Genomic DNA, 25838 nt, shown 5'->3' on the forward strand with positions numbered 1-25838 from the left:
CCTTCTTTTCATTCACAACATGAGGCAGAACATTGTGAAAATTTCCAGCAATTAGGATTCAATTCAGGAGGCCGGTCTGCAAATGAGTCACCCACTTGTCTAGGCACCAAGAGGCCATTATTCATGTGGCTCTGGCCTGTGGCTCTGCCTGATGCTGACCATGAATGGTAGCAAATGTCTGATTCTCCAATTCCTTTTTAATTTCCTGCTTTAAGAAGAAAATAATTTAATGTAACAGGGTAAGCTGCAATTGAACATTGGTGCTGATGGGTGGTTTTCTGAGTCAACTGTTATTTTATTACAGTAATAATTAGTACTTTAATAATTACTCACCATTACCATTCACCAGAATATGATTTTTTTTTTCCACCTCAGCTCTGAATCAATCCGTGAAGAACCAGAACAAACGACTTGTCTAATCTTAATTTATGCGTCAAGGTATTAATACCTTCCTGTCAGGTACGCCTCTCAGAATGTGCACTTAAGTTATCCCTTTGCAGTTTACGGAATTTCATGATTTGTCGAAGACGTGGTGAAAAGTAAAAAGTTCAAGAAGTAAAAAGAAACAAACAACCGCGAACTAGATCTTGAAGTGTTGCTTTAATGACTGCTCGGAATCAATAAGTGTTGTTTTGTAACTGAATTGAGCAAATTTTTCACACAAGAGGCTATTGGCCTAACAGAGCTAGGTAACATTATGTCCTGTGAGAAGAACTTTAGTGTCTTTGTTTTTTTTCCTCTCTTTGAGTACTTTTCACCATAAAAATCGTAATTAATCATTAGTCCTCCTCCTCCTCTTTCTCCTCCTCTTCCTCCTACTTGTGATCCATTCAGATACTTCAGAGCAGGGAAGTTGCCAACAGATGATGTTGTATATCTTCTTATCTATAATGTTATATTAAAAATAAATTTTTTAAAAATTCTCTGAAAATGTTGCACAATATATCTTGGTATTGTGATCAAATTCGTTCTCCCACAATTTCTCCTAGAGTCACTCCCTTTTCTCTACCCAATCACCAAATTCGTGTCTTCTTCTACTGAATTATTATTTTAGAAGGGTATATTTCATGCAGCTGTCCTAGTCCTTTGACTCTTGGGAAATTATATATTTTATGTTTACTTAGAAAGTATTCTTAAAGAACTTGTGACAAATATGTTTTGATACATAATTGCTGAAGGAACAAAATTTTCACGTTGTTATTTTTCTTCTTGGATTTGTGTTTTGAGAGAGAATATTGTTTTTCTCAGCTTGCCTATCCAACAACTAACTATGTAGGCCAGGCTGGCCTTGAAACCACAATTTTCTAACATTTCTCCAAGTCCTGCCTTAACCGGTTGGGCATCAACACACTTGTCTTTTGTTATTTTCCTTTTCTCTTCATTGATTTTTCTCAAATTGGATTTAAATAGGGTGATATTAAGAAAGAGAGAGAGAGAGAGAAGAAATTTGGATTCAAAGTGGTCTCTTTTTAAATTAATTAATTTATTTATTCACTTTACATCCTGATCGTAGCCCCCCTCTCCCCTCTCCCCTCTCTCCTCTCCCCTCTCCTCCTGGTCAACTCTCTGTGGATAAAAGTGTCCCTTTTAAACCTTGTATGTACTGTTTATTCCCCTTATTCAGAAGGAATAAATATTATTTTGTTGTTTTGTTTTCCTCAGGTTTCCTTTCCTCCTCTGTAAATGAGTGATGCTCATCTAACACAGAACTCATTCCATAATTGTGTTTGGAATCCGCAGTGTGTGTTTAGGGCTTGCTAGCAAGTAAATAATTGACAACGCCGGAAACCCTGCACTCCGAGGGCAGCATCAAGCAAATGGTTTTGAGTGGAGCGAAGGCTCGGACCATGTTCAGTATTCTCAGCAGTGCAACTAGTTCATCTTTGTCCAGATCTCATCTGGATTGCTCATGAGCAACACTCTGCATTGGTGGATCTCCCTAACATTCCTCCTCATCCGAACGGGGGAGATCAGTGTCACACCCCAACACCGTGGGGGAGGACCGACGAGCTGTGATGGACAATGGCAGCTTTTTCTTTTTTCTTCCAATGAGAAGACTGACGTTTGCAGAACCGAAATAAAGATTTTCAAGCAGTTTAAGACAACTTTAGAAAGGGGAGAAAGTAAGTTCATTCTTCAGAATTCCAAAGAGAGGTGGACATCACTCTCCTGTTAGTGGGATTTTGAATTTTAAGATCTTTAGTGGAAAGCTTCTCTGGCCCACAGAGGTACAAGTGGGTCTGTGAAATGTGTGTAAACCTAGTATGTAATCTGATGTTACATGGGGATCCCACGTGTCCTCTAGACAGACACACAAGTAAGGAAACACGAAGAGGCTGAGCTTATCATTACACAAACGCTCGTTCTCTTTGACAGACGGCATAGCCACACACAAACTTTTGTTTCACCACAAATAATTTTAGGTCATGAAAAAAAAAATAGGAAGCCAATATTGATGCTTTAGATCAGAGGAAAATAGTGATTGTTCTAAAAATAATTTTATAATCCCTTCATACATTTCCCCCCAAATGATAAAGTACTCTAACATCACCAAGTCCCAAACCAAACATGAAGAAAGTTTTATTTTAAATATATTAATGGGCCAGAAAAACTACATAGTGGTAAATACACTCAGCCTTCATGCCTGGTTTACCTGAGAATAATCGGAGACCTAACTCCACAATTTTTTTTTCTCCAAGTTTCCACATGAATGACTTGGCATACATACCCACACCACAACACAACACACCACACCAGACCACTGGAGACTACTCCAGTCTGTGCAGCTCCATAACACTACACACAAACACACATAGACACACACACACACACACACACACACACATACACACACACACAGAGTCACTATCACCACTAATATTATCCCCAACAACAGCAACAGCACTAAGAATAAGTAAACAATCCAAAATGTCAATAATCCAAGACCAGATCATAGTTTATTGAATAGCTGACTTTTGCCCAGAGAAAAGACAGATACTTCATACCATAGTATCAGTTTGCGTAGGAAGTTTTTTGTTTGTTTGTTCATTTGTTTTGTTGTTGTTTTATTTTTATGCTTTGTGAGTTCAAAACCATCTCTTCCTTTTTATGCTCTGAGAATGTTTGTCAGATTTTTTAGATGCTTCACCTTGACAGTTTGTTAGAATTTATTACACAGATGTCTGGGCTAAAGGTTGTTTTTGTTAAAAAAGCCAAATTTGACTTTCAAAATATGCTAACAGAAATGTAAAGCTTTCCTGAGTATCACAGTCACCTGGTCACCACTTCAAAGCACACATGCTTCCGCCTCTCTTCCAATAATTTCCCAGGAGACAAGGCTAGTGTTGATCTTCTGTACACACTGTGAAAATTGTTACTTTAACGGTTAGCATCGGCAACATCGCAGTTGACACCACCCTTCCAGAATTCAGAGATTCCTGGTCATTAGCACAAATCTCATAAAGTATAATCTCCTCTCTTCACAAAGCACTGTTTTATGTCTGGAAACCAGGCCAGACCCTATATATATATAAATGATTAGGAACACTTTTTTTTTAATGTAATATCCTCATGTCTTTTGAAAGAGTCTCCACCAGACTCTCCTCTCCCTCTATATCCAGTTTTCAGCTGAAGTGACATGTCTGCCTGTCTTTCTATTCTAATAGTTACTCTAAATTCCCTTTCTGGTGGTTGTAGTGTCATTTCTATGTCTGGTTCTCCTTTGTGGGTCATTTCTTTTGGAGAGTTTTCTCAGTTTTCCTTTATAGTAAATTATCATTTTTATTGAGTGATTCAGACTTTAATTGGGTTTAGTTTGTATATGTCACTGTGTCCCCTTCTCAGCATTTCTGACCTTTGGGTCAAAGCATCACTGATCAGTGCCCAGGCTTCAAGAAGATTTTACTCAGTTCTCCTTCTCTTTCAGGCTTGGGGAAATCCTCCTGCCTTCTGGAGGTAGGGATGGGTATGGTGACTTTTGTGGGACTGAATGTTCTTCACTTTATTCCCAGGAGAATCTTAGACAAGATGAGGAATGGGCTAACCCAACATTTATATTTAAAGCCTAACTCATAACAACATGAGAAATTTACGCTCATTGGAAAAGAACCTCCACTAATTACTTTTCCCAAATATTCTGACAAAATCATCTTGAGGGAGGAGAGTTCATTTGGCTCTCAGTTCAAGGCTAATCCATCGCATCGGGGAAGCCATAGCGAGGAAGCAGGTTGAGGAAGCTGGGTCACATTGCATACACAGCAAGGAAGCAGAGAATGAGAATGGCCAGCTTAGCTCTCATTTGCTTTTTCTTTCCTCCAGGGCCCTGCCTCATGAAATGGCACCGTCCACAGTTAAGGTGGATCACCCCTCTCCCCCTAAATTAACCCCTTACACACATGTCCAGAAGCCTGTCCCTGGGGTGATTCTAGATTTCCCGATTTAACAAATCAGTATTAACTATTACAGGGATATCCATGCCAGGAACAGTATAAGAAGGGAGAAAGGGAAATCTTAGGGGTGCTTATAGAATTAAGAGCACAAACCAAGAAAAGGCTGACTTCATTAAGCCACACAAGATGGCTGCTCTGTACAGATGAGGCAAACACTAACGTACGGCCTGGGAAAGAACGATAATTCTAAACAGAGAAGGGGGGGGCAGATGCTTTGTGGTGCACGTATCCTTTAAAAGGTACCAAAAACTACCCCGGGCAAGCTTTTCTTTTTATTTATTACATATAGGTTCTGGTCAGGTTTTGAAACAGAAAACAGTTCTCGCTGGAGAGATCCTGGGAGACACTGCGCTTCAAATGTAGCTCAGAGCTTTGCGCTGATCAGGGACTCTGTCTGCATCCGGCCGGGCAGAGTGACCAAGAGCACCAGACAACAGAGTGCTGCTGATCAACGGTGTGTGACAGGTCCAAATGCCTGCTTTCTGATTACACCTATGCATTTGAGCCTAGGCTAGCCCCCACAACTTCAATGTCATGCAAAGGATCACAGCTCATCTCATAAAAAAATGATGAAGTAAACCAGAAATTATGAATCAGCCAGTCACGTGCTGCACATCCCGTGTAAAAGAAAAAGTATTTTAAACCAAAACTAGAGTCTTTTGTATTTTCCCATCTGCTTTTACTGCTTCTCTGTGGACTTGAGATTCTTAAATTGGACCCTATCAGGTCAGTTTTGTTTTCATGTATCATTTACTTATTTTCCTTTTATTTCTTAGAGCATTTTCTTTTGTAAATTATATCCAACTCCTCTGTCGCAGAAGCAAAGGCAAAATAATTCTTGCTCGACCAGCCCCATTAGAGGTTCACTGGTGTTTATGGAAGGGACCCAGAAGAGGGGCTCTCTTTGGCTAGGGCGTTTTCTAAATGGTGTTTCCTTAAGGATGATCAGAACAGACAACAGTATTCTTTTCTTCTCTGTCACTGGCAATTCTTCTACAAAACAAAAAACAAACAAACAAACAAACAAACAAAAAAACAACGAACCTGCGGTGCTAGCACCTGAGAGGCTGAGGAATGAAGATGTGCTTTTCAAGGCTCTCCTTGCTTGCACACTGAATTCTAGTCTACACGAGACTGTCTCAAAAGGCTCAACAAACTGCTGCCATCACCAAGAACATGAGCGAAAGCTGTTGGGAATACACATGATTTGATGTATGATTTGAACGTGCCACTGTATCTTAGGGCTGGAGAGTACAGAAGGGTACTACATAAAGAACAGGCCGCTACCTCATACATATGCTGGCTGGGTTTGTGGGTCAGCTTGACACAAGCTGGAGTCCAGCAGAGAGAAAGGGGTTTCAGCTGAGGAAATGCTTCCACGAATTCCAGATGTAAGGCAGTTTCTCAATTACTGATTGATGATTTTTCTCATTCAGTTGGGTTTGGCCCAGCCCATTGTGAGTGGTGCCATCCCCGGGCTGGTGGTTCTGGGTTCTGTAAGAAAGCAGGCTGAGCAAGCCATGTCAAAGCAATCCAATGAGCAGCACCCTCCGAGGCCACAGTACCAGTTCCTGCCTCCCATTTCCAGCTCTGCCTGAGTTCGTGTCCCGATTTTTTCCAATGACAGATTATGATCTGGAAGGGTAAGTGGAATAAACCCTTTTCTCCCCAAATTGTTGTTTGGTCATGGTGTTTTTGTTACAGCGATAGAAACCTTAACTGAGACAGCATGCAACATAGGCTCCATGGGGGAGGGGTGGGTGAACTATGGTAGGAAACAGGGTGTTCTACAAGGTAGAAAGTGTTCTCCTGGTGCTCAACCAAACTGAAACAGCTTTTTCCTTAAGGACTGCTTCCCACGTATATAGTTCCTTACAAGAAAAAGAGAATTATTCTATTAGGATTACAAATAGGTCTCTAAGGAGCTGTTCCTGCTGCTAAAGTTTTAATGCATCTTAACCTTTTGTTTAGTTATAGATTTTAGTCCAAAATTTGCATATGTATCTTGAAAGACGTTTAGTATTCTTTTGAATTTTACTGATCGTTTGCCACCTCATAATTTACTTGTGACTCACATTTTTGGTTCTTAATTCAAATGAGTTTTGCTAGTGTTCGCAGCTTCCTGATAGAATAATTATGTATTCCGCATCTTAGTGTGCTTTCTGGTGATAAATTATATTATAATTGTCCCTGCCAGAGCAGCTTTAGTTAAATGCCCGGTAGCATTTTCATTACACAAGTCATTTTCCTCCCTAAGGCTTTGCAATTCTACCCTTCCAAAGTCGATTTTTTTGTTGTTGTTGTTGTTATTCAATTGCTAATAGAATATTCATATTGGAGAAAGGCAAAACAGATCTACCTAATATCTGGACCTAAGCCCACCGGAGTCCTTTGATTAAAATTCCTGTGAAGGAAATGGAGAAAGTTCTCTTACCACTTTTAAAGAAAACAAACAAAAGGTTTTGTTGACCATATAGGTTGTTGGTGTGAAAAAGGTGACATGTAGAAGGTGTTTGAATGCTGGAAGGTTCCCTCCTTCACACGCAAATGTGAGATCACTAGCCTCCTGCTGGTTGTTTCCAAAATAGTTTGATGGAGGCGGAAAAAGGATTAAGAAACCAAGCGAGATCTTAGAGCATGGACTGCTCATCAAAACAAGTTACATTATAGACTGTCAGCACAGAACGGGGAGAGCATGACAGTTCTATAGAAAACAAAATTGAGTGCACCCAACGGAACACATAAAAGTGGATGAAGCTCTCGGCGTGATGAGAGATAATGGTGGCAAGTGACAAGTCCGTATTTATAGGAAATCTCTATTTGTTTTATACAACATGGATTAAAAAAAAATTCTGGAGGTACAGAATTTTTAGACACATGTTAACAGGTACATACAATAAAGCCAGCAGATTGGGCAAAAACAAAAGATAGTCTCTCAAACACCAAATCTATATTTCCATCCACCTAGTATAACATAACTTCAAGCTGAAATGTATCAGGAATAAAGTATGCCTATCGTCTGACAGCTTAAATATTAATAATTTAAATCAAACTGGAATGAAATAAACACATTAGCACAATTTTGTAGTGTTTCCATATCACTGTTTTCCTTTGGTGACACAATGCTATGATAATTTGCTGTTGTGGAATTTGGAATTAGACCTTTGTTTTCTATGTAACACCAATCCTTCTTTTCTTTGGAATTTTTATTTTCTCATTCATAATGTGAATGTGGTACCTGCACTGGGAGTTTACTCTGGCAATTACATGTTATATAAAATACTTGACTAATCTCCAGCATGTCCTTCATACAATTCTCTATGTATCATAGCAAAAAGTTTGAACGGAAACGTTTTACATAAAGTCAATTATTTCCTGCTGCTGAGCATGGAGAGGGAGAGCACACACTGAATGCCTAGGCTTGCCTGGATCCACAGTGCATGCTACTTTTCCCTTCAGGCTGTTGTCAATTGTCAGACTTGCTAAATATGAAAACTGAAATGTATTTCCAAGTCAGAAATAAAGATTAGGACACCACTGACACTGTAACTAAAGAATTCAGAAGCTGGTAAAAAAGAAAAATGCGTTGGAAAGCCCACTACAATGTGAAGGGTACACACTGACAGTTTGGTGGAAACTTCACAATGAGACTGTAGGGAACCAATAGGAAGGTCAAGAGAAACAGATGATCAAAGCCTTGAGTCATTTTAAATAATACATGTATACTCTAAATATTTTATTTAAATTTGGAATATACAAAGGATTGAGTGTGCTCATTTGATAGTAGCAGGAAACTTTCTTCAAGACCACATCTCCTGAATGGACTGCCTACATTTTAATCTTTGTTTCTAACAAGCCAAATCATAATGCAAAGTTGAGTTTCCCCTCTACCTTTCTTTGGAAAGTTAAGGGATTTTAGGGACTTAAAAAAAAACAATTTGAGGACCAGAGGGAGTTTTAAAAAGTTTATTAATGTTTTACCCTTACCTAAAAGAGTAGTTTATAAAGTGAATCTTTTTTTTCCACAAAGTTACTTGTAAATTTATCTGTTTTCACAAAACATTATTTTTCTTTTAACACTTTTAAGTCATGGATTCATATAGTATTTAGTTAAATCACATAAGTAGAGTAGTATGTAAACTAGGGCAACTAAAGAACAAATACAAACTGGCTAAACATGTTTAACTTATGAAAGCTGTGGCTGCAGTGGACCACAAACCATTGTACAGCCGTGTGCTTTTGGTGCCAGGTAACCTGAGCAGTTGAAGAGATGGAGATTTTCCTACCCTGCTCATAAGTGCTAGTTTGAAGGAGAGGAGGATCTCCCCTATCAGTGGACTTAGAGAGGGGCAGGGAGGAGATGAGGGAGGGAGGGTAGGATTGGGAGGGAATGAAGGAGGGTGCTACAGCTGGGATACAAAGTAAATAAACTGTAATTAATATTTGCAAAATAAGAATTTAGTAACAAATAATTTTATGACATAAGACAGTTGAAAGGTAGCTTAAAAGTGTGTTTGACAGTAAGTTGTGATCTTTAGGAGCTCTTGGATTGTATTTGCAGATGAGGGTCATCTCAACGTTTAAAAATTTACATTATCTAAGGGAACTAATTCTAAACTATGACATATTCCTTTTCAAATGATCATAGTAGTATTGTTATAAAGTCTGAGGCATTTAGCAGAATGTCTGGTACAAACTATGTTCTCCAGAAACATTAGGGATGGTGATGATGGTGGTGGTGAGAAAGACTGAAACGATATAATCACATATAATTTTGTTCATTTTACCTTCTCATATGTTTTGGAGTGTGTGTGTGTGTGTGTGTGTGTGTGTGTGTGTGTATGAGCCATGGCAAGTATGTGGGTTATTAGAGGACAATTTGTGGGAGTCAGTTCTCTCCTTCTACCACGGTTCTGAGGTTTAAACTCAGGTCATTAAGCTTGATGGTAAGCAGCTCTAACCATTTCTCTGCCCCCCACTAATGAAATAAAATTAATGGGGCAGATTTTGGTAGCTTGAAATTATTTTAGAGCATGCATAGAACTTGTTGTCCTCAGTTTTTGTTAGGGACAAGTATCACCCCAGAAGCTATCCTACCCACTCCTGCTGGAAGAAGCAGAAAACTGAATGTCTGAAGCTGCAAAGCTTTCCTATATCAAGGCAGAGCCAGTAGGTAACATCTCCAGAAAAGGGCGGGCAGACTATTAGAATAACTTCATGAATGCAGCTCCGGCAAGACTGTTTTAATTTCCTTTTATAATATAGTGTCCTGTTTTGTATTCAGAATAAACACCAGTTGTAGTCTATTGATATGGTATCAAATAATTCAAAGAATTTGATTTTTTCCTAGTCTATAAGTCTTATCTCTTTGATTTTCAAATATTGGTGTCTGTAGGCTTCTCTCCCTGACTTCCTCTCACTTTGAATAGAAAAGTGAATCAATTTCATGAAGCAACAAAAATGTCTCATATATGAGCCAATAGCACACACGCAGATTTTATACAACAAACATGCTTCACACTGGAATGATTTTCATCTATTATTCCTCTGTGGTTTATTTTTGTTTGTTTGTTTGTTTGTTTTTGGTTTTTTTTGTCATAGGTCATTTGCTTAAGCTAGACATACAGAAACTGAACAGTGCCCCCTTAAACATACAGAAATGGAACACTGTCTTCTTAAACTTTCCTAACTCTTGATATCTAAATGTTTTCCCAGGCATGTTGGTGTCTTTTTTATATATAGAAAACTTGTGTAAACACTTTTACAGAAAACTTTTTTATAGAAAAAGTTTTAAACCTTCACTATAATACAATATATAAAAATTCCTAAGCATTGTTTGTGGGGGAGAATGACCATTACTGTGGGCAGAATTGAGTCTGTAGAGTAAGCTTCAGGAATAGGTGAAGTGAGTTTTGACATAGGGGTGTGATTTGGGACTTGAGGGGTTTATAGTGGTAAGAGGGAACATAATCACCAAAGGATAGAGAGCCAGTGTAAAGCATTGAGAGACAAGGTCTCAGCATTGTGGTATAGCAAGCCTGGACCGGATGAGAACTTAGGTGACTCATAGGATGGAGGCCAGGGCCCTAAGTGCTTTGAGTCATTGATGTTGGAAATGAGATTCAGTTAAAAGTTAAAATACAAAATCCACATGTATCAATGAAGGAAGAAGGGATCCAAAGATGAAGACCAAGAGGAAATATAGTTGTTACCTGCAGAGGAAGTAGAGCAAGGAAAATCTTTTCTTCATAAGAAGCTGCTTGGGCAGCTATTTGGCAAATTAAGGAAGTTGAAATAAGAAAGAATATGGACAAGAGGCTTAGGTTATAAAGGAAAAATGAGTATAGTTGCTCAGAGGAAGCAGAGAAACAGTACCTTAGAAGACCATGAGACAATTTTCTTCCAAATTTACAGAAATAGAAAAAAACAAACAAACAAACAAGAAAGCTAATGCCAAGGAAATTTGAAGGGAGGGAGTAGTAGCAAATCAAGAGAACTTTGTCATCTGGCTTTGATCCCTGGAGACTGGAATGTAGGGTGCGACTCCATCAGGCAGCCTTGAAAAGACCAGTGCTGAATCACGTCTAGGGCCTGGCACTGGTCTATACATCTAGACTTGTAAGCATCTCCAAATGATTCTAACACTCAGGAGTGACTGGATACGCATAATACCGAGGCTGCTGTATTAGAACGGATAAACTTTGAACACGCGCTGAGACTGAGCCATTAAGCAGCATCCCTTTTCACTTGAAGTAGGGAAAAAGTGCAAATACTCTCTCTGCATATCTTTTCCCATTGGTCACTAGCACGTCTTCCACAGCTATTTACTTTCCCTTAAGATTCTACTACATTTGATGTCTTTTCCATAACTTTGAAATTTTTGTTATTTGCTCTTTTTCCTCTTCAATCTTCCATGTTTTAAAACTTCTCTATTTTTTTTTTTTCCTGTTCACAAGTCCTTTTTCATTTTCCTTGGCCAAGGTAGCAAAGCAAATGATGACAGAAAAACGAGGCAGTTTTCACGAATAATCTTAACCTAAGTTTGCTGGAACAGTCCTGGAGGAGGATTGCCACAGCCACTGTGAAGGCAGTTAATCAGGCATGTTAATTCATGCTGATACTCAGTTCTATTTCCTGTCTTATATAGCTAGGGAATGGTGTCACCCATACTGGGCAGCTTTTCCCAATCTCAATTAAGCCAAACTGGCATGCTCAGAAACACATCTTCCAGGAGATTCTAGAGCTTGTCAATGACAGCATTAAGCATCACATATATTAGCTCAGGCTCTTCTTAGAATCTATTGTTAAACTTTTCTAAGTATGAACAAAAATACTGGCAGTCAGTACATGCCTTCTTTTGCCAATGGATATACCGGGAGATGCTGTCTGAGATTCATTTAATTACATGTGAAAAGGCAATATGTGGTAACGTGAAATGAACAGAAATGTATTACAACAACAACAGCAACAGAAAGCCCTAAGGACTCCCCAAAATGGGTAGCGTCGGAAATTGATAACTTCAACATTCTCTAGACTCCCCCTCTCAGGTTCTAACACATCAGAGAATTCATCCAGACGTCTAAACAGGAATTACTTATTGACTTGTGCCCTAAGATGGTATGCAGTCCTTCAGTGTGAAACCTGCTATGAGAGTGTAGCCTTCTAAGTTAAAGGAGCAAAACACACAGAATCTGACCATTCAGGGGTGTCATTCGGAAGGCTGCCATTTCTTCCATTAGGTGCCTTCCACTCATTCTCCCTAAGACTTTTTAAAATAGACAACTGAGAACTTATACCTTAACAATCTCTACAGGTTTTTGTTTTTTGTTTTTTGTTTTTTTGCAGTTAAGTATGTTGATTTTCTTAATTTTGAAATAGAATAGGTAGCATGTTTCAAAAAATCAAATCAAGACACATTCCAGAAAATGCTGCCAGTACACCTAGGGCAAAGGAAATACTGTCAGAAAAATCACAAGAGCAGTAATATACTCAGTTAAGTCCCTAATTTCACATGTATTTTGAATATGAAACAAAAAAGTGTTGTGCCCCTCCCCCCACACACACACCTTACAGAAAAGGTGAGTGACAGAGGGATCTGGAGTGACCATTGGCCTGAATGACATTCTTCTCCATTTCATCCACAGTTAACTAACTATAAGCCACGAGGTTTTGTTCCTTAATCAAACTATATAATTTATTAAATATTCAAAAAGTATTTTTAATTATAGTAGTCATCAAAGTGACATAAAGGAAGGTTTTTCTTTTTCATGCACTTTACATTTTTTTTGTGTGTCATTGATTGAAAAAATGTGAAATTATAGCTTGCAAGACTTGTATTATTTTATTTCATTCTTTAGCAGAACACTAATAACACTGAATGTCAGTATTTTTTTGACAATGAAGACGATAACTAGTTTCATGAAATAACATCAGAGCCAAAGGCAGATTTCATGAAGCTTTATTTTAGGCGCGTGACTGTGGTACTGTGTGACATGCTGACTCACATATGACACAGGTCCTCTCTAGAAAATGTTGCAAAAGAATGTATGCAAATCTCATTAACACACTCATCCCTGTGAAAGAGGATTGCAAGTGTTAGAACACAGGGAAGAGGATGAGAAAAAAAAAAAAGAGTAAAATCCATAAAAAAGGAGATCAATATGAGCACAGGAAAGACTAGACATTGAGGAACACACAAAGTACAGGCAGAAATGCCAGCAATGGACACAAAAATACTTTCAACAGCCTTTTCTTGTCTCTATACTTCCTTGCCACCATGACGTAAGCAGCTTTCTATACCAAGTGTTCCTACCACGGTGCTCTGCCTTGCTACATGACCCAAAGAAATGGGCTCAAGGGATCATACTGATAAGAACCTTTAAAACCATCTACCAAAGTAAAGTTGACTGATTATCTCAGATATTTTATCATAGTGGGCAAGAGATTACTAATATGCCCACAGATTGCTCACTGGGGAAGGACAAGGTTTCTTGGTACCAAAAAGGACACTTGAAAGCCAGTGCTGTATGCAATGGGAGTGATTCTCCTTCTGAGGCAGATAACAAGACTCCCCACATTACGTCTAATGCCAGTCAGAGGCAATTCCACACAGACCTGATGTTTAATGATCAATCTCTTAAGCTCTTCATCCATTAGTTATGTGCCACCAGTGTCGTGCAAGGTTTTTATTGATGAGCCTTATCTCATCTATAAAACTACTACATGGTATATGTTCTGAATTTAGACTTTCAGCAGAAGTTTACTTCTGATTTTACCAAAGGGTTATCACCAAAATTTTACACAAAAAAAATCAAAGAGGAATTATGAAAATTCAACTATGTTATTTGAAAAATCCTAGTCTTTTTTCCCCCTTATTTCTATAGTTAATTACAGTCTGAAGAAATGAACTTCAAACACACAAAGTACAGGCAGAAATGTACTGCACCGATGATGAGCATGAAAGGACAGCCTGCAAAACAGAGATGAAACTAAGTTAATATGTTTTGAGATGTAAGAGGATCTGTCAAGTAATGTTGATAAATGTAAACTGAGAACCCCCATATACCAAACTAAGGGCCTAAGAAATGTTATTTTCCAAATGTATGGTATTGAAAGGTTTCATAATTTAATCACAAAATAAACATTTTTTAAAAGATCAAACCATGGGCTACATGAAAGTTCAAAATATTGAGCTAATGGAATCTCCACAGTTCACCTCACAAAAATATTTAATCTATTAATTATAAATATCTCAGATTAAAACTGAAAATATCGAAGTCTTTAACAACTTCACCACTGCAAATGGAAACGGAAAATAAACATCTTTGTAAATTAATCTTGGATTTCAAGGGGAAAATCATCTGTAGTTGACTTGATGTGGTATTCGAAAAATACTGAGGTCAACTTGTTTTGAAGTCCATTTGGCTATGATTTTTAACCACCTAGTGTCAAATATGCTCATTTTTAATAAGTCAAAGAGGAAGGTACTTCCGTATCTGTAAAATTTAGAAAACTAATAGGCCAATTGTAGCTTCTTTATAGAACTTTGTGAAAGGAACAGCTAAATTGATCTTTCAGTGCTCAACTCTCTGAAAGCTTGCTTTGTAAATGTAAAGTTTGATTTAAGGAGTTGGGGAGATAACCTGCTCCATAAAAGGTTTGCTATCCAAACACAAGGACATGAGTGGGATCATCCCGGAGCCCACGGAAAAGCGGCAGTACATTGATAGCCAGCCCTGCAATGTCCCCAGAGCTGGGCTGCCCAGCCTGTTTAACCAAACCAGCAAGGACCAGGTTCAACAAGAGACCTCGCCTCAAGCAACAAGATGGAACAAGAGTAAAGAAGATACCCAGCACTGACTTCTGGCCTTCACAACACTACACACACGCATACACACAGAGACACACACCCCACACCAACACACATATAAAGTTTCAATCTCTTCTCTATGGAAAAGAAAAGGCAGCAAGGCGTGTAATTGCTTTCAGTACCAAGGCAGTTCCTTTGGGTTTCTGTTTCTGTGGATCTGTAGAGAATTAGCTTATGAAAGAATTTTTTTTCACTTCTCCACCAAATTGGAAATTCTGGTAACAGCTAGTCTAGATAATAACATTGCACAAGCAAACCATCTCGGCCGCTGTTGCTACTTTATTTCCGGTCTGCTGGAGCCCAAATGTCTCTCTACGTACTTTGATGAATTGTAGATTTGAAGAGGAACACTGTGGGATCTTCAGTAATTTTTAAAGTATAGTGAAGTGAGTGTGTAAAGTAAGACGCAATGCTAATAGTGATTAACGTTTATTATAGCCTAGTTCCTTAGAATAAACCTGGATAAGAATTAGTGTTTACCATTTTATGCACCCCAAAGTAAATATTCAAGTGGTTTTAGCATGACAGAAATGAACTCACTCAAGTTGTTTCTTCATCTTTATAATGATATATAACATAGACATAACTTACGTAACTATCAATTTACATTTTACACACAATAAAGAAATATTTAATATAATAATTATCACAAGAATAATGTATTGAAAAGATACAGTCTGATCCCCTAAGAACCTTGAAAACTGAACCATCGCAAATATATTCTTAATGTATTATTGGGTCAAATATCTACAACAACCTGTTTAGGTGCTCTCTGAATTTATTGTGTCAAGTACAATGTTTATTAAAGGATAAGTATTAGGATGAGTTACTTTGAAACTTAAAATACGCTACTAAAAACCAGCTGTAACCCATGCATTTCGAAAAGTAGACTAAAAAGATATTTTTTCTCTAGAAGGAGTAGTTTCACTATCAACATTTCAGAATCTCTAGTGGATGGGATATTAAAAGAAGATTGTCCTTTTTTTGTTTTATTATTTCTAAGTTCTTCATAGGCACATTCAACTCTTATTGCCTGTACTTAGAGTAAACTACTTTACTCCCCTAGCTTTTCTTTTTTTCTTTTTTTTTTTTAAAGATTTCTTTATTTTTTTATGTACATGAGTGTTCTATCTGCATTTACATCTGCCAGAAGAAGGAATCAGTTCACATTATAGATGGTTGTGAGCCACCATGTGGTTGCTGGGAATTGAACTCATGACCATTGGAAGAGCAGACAGTGCTCTTAACCACTGAGCCATCTCTCCAGACCCCTCCCCTAGCTTTTCAAGCCACTGATGAATGGGGAGTTCATTGTGATAAACAAAATCAACCTACTTAAAGAGAGTAATCACAGAAAAGACAAGAAGGGTTATCTTGTCTTGAGGCCTTACTCAAGCTGCCAAGAATGTGTAAAATCCAGGTAAATCAAATCCTAGATATGGCTGTTTCTGACATGAACTCAATGGCTGGCTCCTTTACCTTTCCTCCCTCCCCCCGAGGGAGGAACAGCCTTGCTAGGCCACAGAGGAGGACATTGCAGCCAGTCCTGAAGAAACCTGATAAGCTAGGGTCAGATGGAAGAGGAGGAGGACCTCCCCTGGCAGTGGACTTGGAAAGGGACAGGGGGGAGCTGAGGGAGGGAGGGTGGGATTGGGAGGAAATGAGGGAGGGGGCTACGGCTGGGATAGAAAGTAAATAACATGTGATTAATATTAAGAAAATAAAAATTAAAAAAATACAATAAGTAAGAAAAAATCCTGTATATGAGTCTAATATTTGTAAAGATTCTACTCTGCTTCAGAAAACTCATTGATAGATACAAAGGGGAAAGGACAGATGTCTATCCATGACACATTTTTCTTTCCTAAGTACTGACAATTTGGAGACTTTATATAAGTTCAAAATTTAAAACTCTGAAAGAGTGTGAACTGAGAGATGGTAATTTGTGTCTTATAAATGTAAATTTTACTTCACACATAAAAGTATTCCTGCTGGACTTTAGGAGTTAAAAACAATTGTTAGTTATTGAACTGTTTCATCCTGAATCCACATTACTTCCAGGAGCTTAAACTTCTCCTCACCTGTTGGGTGAAATCTTGATGTTGTTAAGCAAATTAATGTCATATCCTCCCCATTCTGATGCTTGTTTTAGAAATACTTTCAAGCTGAGGAATGATGGCAGAAAAGTATTAAATAACTTTTGTTTTCTGTGATGTAATCATTATGTAACTATGAGAGCAGAAGGCAATATACAGTGAAAACATTACAGTTCCTAAGATAACAAAAACAGTCTTTGATCTGAGTTGAAGTGTTTCAGGAATGTTTGTTGGTACCCTGGGGTGTGTGGACATGCTAAGTACAAAGAACATACTGAATTTGTGTTCAGAACCAAGCCTACAATGAAGCCACATGATACAACAGTGAGTTTTGCAGCGATAGTGATGATTAATGACATGTTCAATGTTTAATTAATTTTTCTGTTGCCACTTTCTTTTCTTCCACACTCAATTAAGTGACCCTGTGTGGGGTCGTGACTCACTTTAATGAACCAAGTCCTTTAGCACCCTTCAGTAGTCTCGTGATTTGTTGGTGCCACCTTTTTTTAGGGAGCAGTAGTTTTATATAGATATGGAAGTTTTTAATTCAAAATCTTTGTAATTCGGTCATACAGGAAACAAAACCAGCCAACACAAAATAATATTTGGCCCTTGGTGACACTGATCACCAGAGTCAACCAAGTTTAGAATTTCTTTGGAGTTTGAATTACAGTTGGTCCATTTTGAATTTTTTTTTCCCTTTTGGGTTATCGTATGGGTTTCCTTTTGGGTTCAGGCTGTCCTGAACTCACTTTGTAGACCAGGCTGGCCTTGAACTCACAGAGATCTGCCTGCCTCTGTCTCCCCAAGTGCTGGGGTTACAAACATGAGCCACCACACCAGGGCAAATTGTTTTTTTGTTTGTTTGTTCGTTTGTTTTGTTTTCTATTGTAGTCAAAAGCATTCTAACTGACAAATCTCTTATGCTCCTAATATACTGGGTTTAAACATGCTCCATTTTGGCTATGCCCTTAACGCGGTAATATTCCCAGCTGTTAAAAGAATGTACTTGTAAATTAGGAAGCACTACTCGGTGGGCAGGGCTTTCCCCTCAGTGCCACCACACCATGGCATCCGACTCTCACACAACATTCTTCTTCATAATAAGAACCAGTCTTACATCAGCGTCTTCAGCGCTCTGGGATGCTCTCTTCACAGTGCCTTTACAATTACCGTGTTTCCTCACTCTATATTCCACCAGACAGGAAACACCTGTCTCTAACTGACAGAAAGTGAGCTAATGTGCACATGAACGCAGAGTAGTTGTTCTTTCTTTATTTGAAGGACCTGTCCATTCTAACAGCACTATTAAAAAATACGATATTCACCCCCGCATTACTTCATTTCTAAGATTCTTTTATGGCACTGTACCATTGTATAGTTCTAAAAACAAAAGAGACTCAAAATGAGAAGTTGAATATTGCAAGGAAGTACTTACATCTAAATAAGTTATTTATTTTTATGATAGTTATGAAGCTAGCACTAAAGTCTAAAAGACTGACTTCGCCTGTGTATAAAAGACTTCTAAACCCTCACACTTTTTGCTATTTAACTTGATTTCAAATAAATTATCTTGCACTAAAGAATAAAGTAACATTGCTAGTCAGAAATGATGAACTGCTGAGATTATTTAGTTTAATACATTTCCTTCTACAGACTTTGTTGCAAAAAAACCCACCAGAATAAATAACATCAAGTTTCATTTGTGGCACCTTTGTGGTGATCACGATTGTTTTGAAGTACCAAATTAAAACTAGGCATTGCCTGAGAGTTTTTTTGCCCATGAAAAACACAACCAAATTCAATTCTGGCAGAAAGACATTAGACACAAACTAGCTAGGCGATGCTAACTGAATTGTTTGTTTTCTGAGGAGCGTTGAAATGACAGTCCATTTGATCCTTCTAGTTCTTCAGCATGAAAATAAGTGTTCTCTGTTCATGAAGATTGCACTTTAGTTATGAGCTCACTTCCTCCACATTACTTTCGCCACATCTACTTTGAATTTAATATAATTACTCTTGGTGATTCATGGAATCTAAAAATAATAGTAAACACAACCAACCAAATATAATTTCCTAATAACCTTTCATTTGTGTTTCTGTAGAAACAGCTGCAAATGCATTACCATAGCCTTACAGAAATGGTTCTAATATGAATAAATCAAATTATTTTTTACCTTATCAGGTAAGAATACGCAAATCCATTACATGGTCTTCCAAGCTAATTCACCCAAATGTACTTCCTGTTCAGACACAGTTTTCATGGTAGAACACAGAGTACTCATTGTCATTTGACATTCTTTATAGTGTAGACGAATCTTGCTGTGTGAAGAGTTTAAAAGATAAAGTGAATGCCTTCTGTGGAGACACATGAGTGCCAACTTGTCTGAAGCACAGCCCAGCAGATATTTTGAAGGGATTGTCATGTGTGTGCATCACAATAATCTTCAGAGTTAGGAACACAAGACCATCTAGCTTCAGAAGGATTAATGACCAGGCCAAGGCAGCACAGTTGTTGTGTTATAAAACCAAAAACTGCACCGATGTCTCTCAGGAACTCAGCCCACATTCTTTCCCTATTGTGTTTGGCTTCCCTTTGTGACTTCAAATGTAAAACGGGGGAAGAAAGACATGCATATGAAACAGCTGATAAAAGTAAAAAGCCAAATATGATTTCGTACCAGAATGAAGGGTCTGGAAGACTGAACATGAATGCATGTGTAAGTTCAGAGAACATGCTGAGATAATTAAACATAGACAAATGTAATTAAGAAGCTCTTTTACTTCTGGTCACTATTATTTTATATAGGAGGAGATACAGACAAGAGAGGCATCCTTGTCTTTAGGATCTTGATATGCTGTAGTCCAAGATGATTGATTTTCAGTAGCTTGGTCACTGTCCTGCTCTTAAGCTCATTCCTCATGAAAGTGTGTTCAGTTGGACAGGAGCCTACCATAGGTGTCCTCTGAAAGACTCCACCCAGCAGGGGATCAAAGCAGATGGCTAGACTCACACCCAAACTTTGGGCAGAGTGCAGGGAATTTCGTGGAAGAGTAGGGGGATAAAAGGACCCGGAAGGAAAAGGAACTTCACAAGGAGACCAACAAAGCCAACAAATCTGGGCTCAGGGAACCTTCAGAGAGATTGATGCACCAACCAAGGACTATGCATGGAGAGGACCTAGATCCCCTGCTCAGATGTAGATGGCAGCTCAGTCTCCATGTAGGCAGCCTAGTAAGGGGGGCAGGGGCTGTCTCTGACATGGACTCTCTTACCTACTCTTTGATCACTTCCTCCTGGCAGGGCTGCCTTCCCAGGCCACAGAGGAAGAGGACGCAGGTGGTCATGATGAGACTTGAAACGCTAGGGTCAGATGGTAGTATAGGAAGTCTCCCTCTTTTTGTTGACTAGGGAAGGGAGATGGAGGAGCGGGTGACAAGGAAAAGATGAGGGAGGGAACTACAATTGGAATATAAAGTGAATAAATTATGTATTTATATATTATGTGTGTGTGTGTGTGTGTGTGTGTGTGTGTGTGTTCAGAGTTCATGGAGGAGGATCCTGTGATCAGGTAACAATGGATTCTAATGTCAAATGGTTCTTGGAAGGGCTTCACTACCGGAAGAAGGCCTTTCTCCCCAAGAGAATGGTCTTTGTTTTACAAAGAATAGTAATGTGGCTGTTACTCTCAAACTATCAGCAATAAATCTGTGTGTTGTTGGACATGCTATATGTGACCTGAAGGAGACATAGATCTGGCTTTTGCAATTTGAATGGAGAAAAAAAATGTCACATATGACTTGTCTTTTTTTCTGGAAAAGCATAAGAAACTCAAATAGTAGATCCAACATCAGCCAGGGACATATGAATTGCACGTGAGGATTTTCTAGTTCCCCCAGTTTAGGGCACTCTGAAATATTATTCAGCAGATCTTTCGGTGTTTGTAGCTATTGTAATTATTTACAAGTTTAATTTTCATATTTAAACATCTGCCCTTGAGTTCTTATTATGGAGATAATGGCTCTGTTCCTGCCTGATTTCAAATCTGCTAGTTGCCTTCACTGAATCTACCTGTACATTTAAACATTCGAGTCCAGAAAATTAACATGGAATAATTTAAACCACTTTGAGATAAGTAACAATTATCCAAATATTTAGCAGTTTTGCGTATTTCTACTTGACTTTTTGGGTTTTTTTTTTCTTCACAAAGAATCAACCACTAATTATTAAGAATTTCCTTAAGTGACTCTTTGTAAATTAATCTTTGAATTCATAATCAACTGGTTATACAAAGACTGTGTTCTCCAAGAGTGCTGTATGAAAGAGAAGTAAGATTTTGTATGATGTAACATTTGTAAAAGAAAAGCAGGCAGATTGGAAAGAATACTCACAAAGACCTCTGAGTGGTAGAAAAAAAAAAAAAGAAGTAAGTACTTGCAGATAGCAAGCTGCTCCTTAAAAATGCATTCACCATGCACCCCAGGGCATCCCATAATTACCTCCTCCTGGACAAAGTGGCAATGTATAGAGAAGCTAATGAATGCAGAAACAAATTGAACCTCTTTGGTTGGCATACTTTGTTCCTCCTCTGTTAGCTCTGGAGGGGAAGAAACACAGCTTTAAAACCTTTTACATGATTGGACTTCAAAACAATTTTAGAATTTATTGTTTCTTAACTGAACCCTAAGTATTTGTAGCACAAATTTATAATGAGGTCATAATCCTCACTGTCATCTTATCCTAAATACCAAAAACTCATATGAGCTTTTAGTATGTGAATAAGACATGTCTTACTTATTTTAAAACCTAACACTTAACAATAGTCATCAATAGGATATACTTTAAACATTATTTGTATTATAAAATGAATGAATCATAAAAAGAACATATTGTCTCTTTATAAACAGCAAAAAGAAACTTAAAATATTATATAGCATGTGTTTTTTTCTCATACACATTCACACACGCACACACACTGAACTTGTTAATCTAGTTATGATATTCCTCCTTAAGCCATTCCTTTTGTTTTGTTTTTTAATTTAAATCCCCACCACTATCCTAAATGAAAGATAAATGAGGTGAGTTATCAGACAAACATAGACAGCTTAGAAAAAAAACAAGGCAGAATTAGTAGGCGTTCCCTACTGTCTGAAAAATGAGAGCTGTGTTATCAAAACACTATAAAACAGCAAGCTACTTATAATCACAATTATTGAAGACATTTCTGCTATTAATCAGATCGTCTGTCAGATAATACTACACCATATAATGACAACTTCCACTGCACGACATCAAGAAGATCCCAAATGCATCTAAACTGATAAACCCAGTTTAGCACACATATACCACTGATTCTGCCAAGAACCTTGACAGAAATACTCACATTTCATTTGAATGCCTAGACATGTCTTTAAATCACATATTTTGCTGAAAACAGTAGGTTCCCTTTTGGCTGAAGAGATAGCATAATATGAGATTCAGATCTAATAATTGAAAATAAAATACTGTATTATCTGTGAAGCATTAATAAACATAAATCAAGGCCAAAGCTACCAAAGCAGGAATTCTATTCCTGTTTCGGCTCTCGCGGATCATTTGACTTCTTGGAACAGCATTAATACTAAAATGGGGATGATATGAAACCCTCGCAATTTAGAGGGAAATACACTAACCATATACTCTTGCTGAATCTAAACAACCCATCTTCATTCCCCAGCCCCCTGGGAACAACTCCTTCAGAGATCAATGATGAGACAAGCAAACCATTCTGTCCCTGAATTGTCCCACTTATGAGTAATTATTAATCAAGCTTACTTTCACACCTTAAAGTATGTCATCCTAGGTAAGAAGCTATTGAACTATCATAACATAGGCAAAGGCAAGAAATGTGAGCTTTTATTAATGATATATACTCATTGCTAATGACAAGTAACTAAGAAAGTTTTTTTAATTTAAAATTAGTAACTTTACTTACATTTAATATTTTTACCACTCTACCAATTTAGGTATAGATTTAATACACTTTAAAGAACATAAAACTTAGTAATGACTAGCAGAATATTGTGAATTATTCACTGGAATACAAATATGAATAACCCTTCACGGGAGAATATTATTCAACCCATTCTCTTATGTCTTCCATTAAGCATAACAATAACGTAATAAGTTATACATGGAATAATAGTGGACTTTACTCCATATCCTTTTTTCATTCATGAGCATAATATCATAAATAAAAGTTTATTAATGATATTTTCTAAGTTGTATCAATCTTTAGGACTAAAATTTTTTTATGCAGTTATTAACATTTATGTAAAACTTTAAATTATAATCTCTTGAAAGACCATGTACACAAATTCACTGTTTAGTTCAAGAATTTGTACTTAATTCATGCATTAGTATATAACACACATCTAACATATACATTTGTAAGCATTTGTACTATGCTATCTTTTTATAGTTTATAAAGCTGAAAAGACCAGGATGCCTTCAAAACAGCACTGGCCATTTCCATTGTTTTCCACCATGACTAGATGGTGTGACCCTTTTTTCCCTTCTAATCCCACCCTCCCTACTTCATCTCCTCCCTGCCCTTTCCAAGTCCACTGATTGGGGAGGACCTCCTCCCCTTTCATCTGACCCTGTTTTATCAGATATCTTCAGGACTGGCTGCAAAGTCCTCTTCTGTGGCCTAGCAGGGCTGCTCCTCTCTCAGGAGAGGGGTGAGGAGGTCAAAGAGCCCACCATTGAGTTCATGTCAGAAATAGTCCCTGTTCCCCTAACTAGAGTACCCACTTGGATACTGGGCTACCATGGGCTACATCCCAGCAGAGGTTTGAGGTTATATCCATACATGGTCCTTGGTTGGAGAAACAGCAAGAAAGTTTTAATTATTTTAAAACCGTCCTTTCTGATTTATATTGCCTTGATTGCCTTTAATTGTCTTATTGCTCTAGCTAGGATTTCAAGTACTATGTTGAAGAGATATGGAGACAGTACGCAGCAGCCTTACCTTGTACCTGATTTAAGTGGGGTTGATTTAAGTTTCTCTCCATTGAGTTTGATGTTGGCTATAGGCTTGCTGTATATTGCCTTTACTATGTTTAGGTATATGCCTTATATCCCTGATTCCTCCAAGACTTTAAAGATGAATGGGTGTTGGATTTTGTCAAATGCTTTTTCAACATCTTAGGAGATGATCGTGTGGTTTTCTCCTTCAGTTTCTTTATATCGTATATTACATTGATGGATTTCCGTATATTGAACCACCCTTGCATGCCTGTGATGAAGTCTACTTGGTCATGGTAGATGATGTGTTTTATGTGTTTTTGGATTCGGTGTTAAGTATTTTATTGAGTATTATTGCATCAATGTTTATAAGAGAGATACGTCTGAAGTTCTCTTTTTTTGTTGGGTCTTTGTGTGGTTTAGGTATCAAGGTGATTGTGGCTTCATAGAATGAGTTTGGTAATGTTCCTTCTGTTTCTATTTTGTTGAATACTTTAAAGAAAATTGAAGATACTCTTCTCTGAATGTCTGGCAGAATTCTGTGCTGAAACCATGTGGCCCTGGGTTTTTTGGAAGGGAGACTTTTAATGACTGCTTCTATTTCCTTGGGGGATATAGGACTATTCAATCTTTCAATCAGAAAGATCTTGCTTTAATTTAAGATCTTTCTGATCTTGCTTTAATTTTGGTAAGTGGAATCTATCAAGAAAGTTGTCCATTTCATTTAGATTTTCAAATTTTTTGGCATATAGGCTTTTGTAGTAAGACCTAATGATTGTTTGGATTTCCTCAATGTCTGTTGTTATGTCCACCTTTTTGTTTCTGATTTTGCTGATTTGGACAGTTTCTCTCTGCCTTTTAGTTAGTTTGGCTAACAGGTTTGTCTATCTTGTTGATTTTCTCAAAGAACCAGCTCTTGGTTTATATACCCTAGAACCCCTGCTCAGATGTAGCCCATGGCAGCTCATTATCCAATTGGATACCCTAATAAGGGGAACAGGGACTATCTCTGACATGAACTCAATGGCTGGCTCTTTGACCTCTACACCCCCTGTGGGAGGAGCAACCTTGCTAGGCCACAGAGGAGGACATTGCAGCCAGTCTTGAAGATACCTGATAAGCTAGGGTCAGATGGAAGGGGAGGAGGAACTCCCCTACCAATGGACTTAGAGAGGGGTAGGGAAGAGATGAGGGAGTGAGGGTAGGATTGGGAAGGAATGAGGTAGGCGGCTACAGCTGGGATACAAAATAAATAAACTGTAATTAATATAAAAAAATTTAAAAATTCCTCTACACAAACTTTATATCAGTTGTGTGCCTTTGTTACACATTTGATAATAAAAGTTCAACATTAACAGTATGGCCACTATGTTGCTCTCATGGAGTATTTTGTCTTACAGACTTGTATAGGAAATTGGTAGCCTTGTGGTTGAGAAAGCAGTTTGCCAGAGGTAGCATATCTGTGTGTGTTTTATATCTGTTTTCCAAGGAGATTACAAAACACCTCCTTTTATTCTCTGTTATGACCAAATTTGGAAGATATTTACATGAACATGAGTATCCTATAAACAGTAAGAATAATAAAAACAGTGATAAAACAGAGAAGCAATCAGAGGAGTGAAAATTTTAATACGCAGCTAAAACCTTAATTTATAAAGCCTCTTGACTTTTGTTCATGAAGAATTCACAGGCAAAACCATGGACAGATGGGATAGTTCTGCAGGCTTTCTTAGTATAGACATCTGCACTTGAAACTTTGTGTAGAAGAGGCAGAAAAGCAAGTAAGGCTGTACAGAGAATTTTTTCTTTTTTTTTTTTTTATAAAACATGATTGTTGCCATTGTTATTGTTGTTGTCTTAGTGAGACTGTTCAAGGGAGTGCCACAGACTCTTAGCCCTCTATCAAAGATGGACAT

At 37.8% G+C, this 25838-nt stretch overlaps 1 long non-coding RNA gene across 3 annotated transcripts in view; it reads left to right on the forward strand.

The window, feature by feature from the left end:
• Window positions 1-6009: 6009 nt before the first annotated feature.
• The window catches only part of LOC132649678 (uncharacterized), a 145233-nt gene continuing 125404 nt past the window's right edge, over window positions 6010-25838 (forward strand). For all 3 annotated transcript variants that reach the window (XR_009588159.1, XR_009588161.1, XR_009588160.1), the window contains exon 1: window positions 6010-6091. This is a non-coding gene — a long non-coding RNA (uncharacterized LOC132649678). The remainder of the gene's footprint in view (window positions 6092-25838) is intronic.

Source organism: Meriones unguiculatus, chromosome 21, assembly GCF_030254825.1.
Source record: "Meriones unguiculatus strain TT.TT164.6M chromosome 21, Bangor_MerUng_6.1, whole genome shotgun sequence".
NCBI lineage: Eukaryota > Metazoa > Chordata > Mammalia > Rodentia > Muridae > Meriones > Meriones unguiculatus.